Below are 2,486 nucleotides of genomic sequence, written 5' to 3'. Positions count from 1 at the left end.
GCCTACAGCCACATCACCCTGAATGCGCCCAATCTCATCTGATCTCGGATGCTAAGCAGGGTCGGGCCTGGTTATTACATGGATGGGAAACCGCCTGGGAGTACCAGGTGTCATAGGCTTCTTTTTAATATGTTGTTGGCGTCGACGACCTGTTTTATTTTTCTGCTTGTTTGCTGAGGTGACCATCTTGGCGTTTGTCAAGAGGGTTGAGAGTGGCCAGCAAGATTGGCAGTATCGGGCCTGGTTAATACCTGGATGGGAGACCGCCTGGATGGGAGACTACTTGGGAATACCAGGTGCCGTAGGCTTTTTTTAAATATGTTGTTGGCGTAGACGACCTGTTTTATTTTTCTGCTTGATTGCCGAGGTGACCATCTTGGCATTTGTCAAGAGGGTTGAGAGTGCCCAGCAAGATTGCCTACAGCCACGTCACCCTGAATGTGCCTGATCTTGTCTGGTATCGGATGCTAAGCAGGGTCGGAACTGGTTAGTACATGGATGGGAGACCACCTGGGAATACCAGGTGCCGTAGGCTTTTTTGTAATATGTTATTGGCGTCGACGACCTGTTTTAATTTTCTGCTTGTTTGACGAGGTGACCATCTTTGTTTTTGTCAAGAGGGTTGAGAGTGACCAGCAAGATGACCTAAAACAGGTAAAACAAATAAAATAAAACAGGTCGTTGACGCCAACAATATATTAAAAAAAAGACTACGGCACCTGGTACTCCCAGGCGGTCTCCATGTGGCCATAGGCGATCTTGCTGGCCACTCTTAACCCTCTTGACAAAAGCCAAGATGGTCACCTCGGCAAACACGCAGAAAAATAAAACAGGCCCGACCCAGCTTGGCATCCAAGATCAGATGAGATCGGGCGCATTCAGGGAGATGTGGCCGTATGCAATCTTGCTGACCACTCTCAGCCCTCTTGACAAACGCTAAGATGGTCACCTCGGCAAACAAGCAGAAAAATAAAACAGGTTGTCGACGCCAGCAGCATATTTAAAAAAAGCCTACAGCACCTGGTATTCCCAGGTGCTCTCCCATCCAGATACTAACCAGGCCCGGCCCTGCTTAGCATCCTAGATAAGACGAGATTGTGCGCATTCACGGTGATGTGGCCATAGGTTATCTTGCCTACCACTCTTAACCCTCTTGACAAACGCCAAGATGGTCACCTCAGCAAACAAGCAGAAAAATAAAACAGGCCGTCAACGCCAACAACATATTAAAAAAAAGCCTACGGCACCTGATATTCCCAGGCGGTTTCCCATCCAGGTACTAACCAGGCCCGACACTACTTAGTATCCGAGATCAGATGAGTTTGGGCCCATTCAGGGTGATGTGGCTGTAGGCAATCTTGCTGGCCACTCTCAACCCTCTTGACAAATGCCAAGATGGTCACCTCAGCAAACAAGCAGAAAAATAAAACAGGTCGTCGACGCCAACAACATATTAAAAAAAAGCCTACGGCACCTGGTACGCCCAGTGGGTCTCCCATCCAGGTACTAACCAGGCCGACCCTGCTTAGCATACGAGATCGGGCACATGCAGAGTGATGTGGCCGAAGGCAATCTTGCTGCCCACTCTCAACCCTCCTGAAAAACGCCAAGATGGTCACCTCAGCAAACAAGCAGAAAAATAAAACAGGTCGTCGACGCCAACAACAAATAACAAAAAGCCTACGGCACCTGGTATTCCCATGTACTAAGCATGCCCGACCCTGCTTAGCATCTGAGATTAGAAGAGATCAGGCGCATTCAGGTTGATGAGTCCATAGAAAAAAAAAAGAAAAAAAGAAGAAAAAACTGCGCTAAGGTGAAACATAAAATAAATAAAGAATCGTGTGTGATACTCTTAAAAATGAACGTTTAGCAGCAGCTTCACTGTGTCACATAAATACAGAAAAACAAAATGAAAAATAATAAGCCGTGCTTGACTCACACAAACATCTAATTGTGCAAAAAATGAAATAAATCGTGAACCAATATTAGCAACTATATATAGATTAATATATGCCTATATCGTGCATAGTAAAAAACACAAATACATTAGTAGCTCAAACCATACAACTTATTCCTTGCAATATGAAATTCCATTTATATAAACCTATAACAACATGGAAAAAAGAGGGAAATAAAAAAAATAAAAAAATAAAAAACACCCAGTGTATAACCAATAAGTCCGTATATATGACCCACAAGGAACTAGTTTTCAAAAACTGTGAATGAAGTCCTCCACAGATGAACCACAGAAATCATAGGAGATCCACTACTGGGTCCAATGAAACAGTGCTCGATCCACCACCAACATGCGATAAAATTTGCCACTTACCAGAAAAACATGACCCCCCCGCTACAGAGGGTCACACGAGACCTATAAGTGTAGATTCAACCTCCAGCCAAAAAGGGGTCCTCAGTATTCTCCTGGTTTCACCACTCCAATGAGAGTTAAGTGGAAACTGCTCCCAGACGTCTTCCTCATAGGT

The 2,486-nt window shown here is 44.9% G+C and overlaps 3 pseudogenes; 2 read left to right on the top strand and 1 right to left on the bottom strand.

The window, feature by feature from the left end:
- Nucleotides 1-119, top strand: LOC143937790 (5S ribosomal RNA; annotated as a pseudogene).
- Nucleotides 120-416: 297 nt separating this feature from the next.
- On the top strand, nucleotides 417-535 carry LOC143937147 (5S ribosomal RNA; annotated as a pseudogene).
- A 700-nt stretch (nucleotides 536-1,235) lies between these two features.
- On the bottom strand, nucleotides 1,236-1,354 carry LOC143936406 (5S ribosomal RNA; annotated as a pseudogene).
- Between the last annotated feature and the right edge of the window lie 1,132 nt (nucleotides 1,355-2,486).

The sequence above is a fragment of the Lithobates pipiens genome, unplaced genomic scaffold (assembly GCF_037356315.1).
Source record: "Lithobates pipiens isolate NorthernLeopardFrog02 unplaced genomic scaffold, aLitPip1_a1.2 Scaffold_28, whole genome shotgun sequence".
Taxonomy (NCBI): Eukaryota; Metazoa; Chordata; class Amphibia; order Anura; family Ranidae; genus Lithobates; species Lithobates pipiens.
Note: the sequence above shows the minus strand (reverse complement) of the source record. Positions and strands in the feature narration are given on the sequence as shown.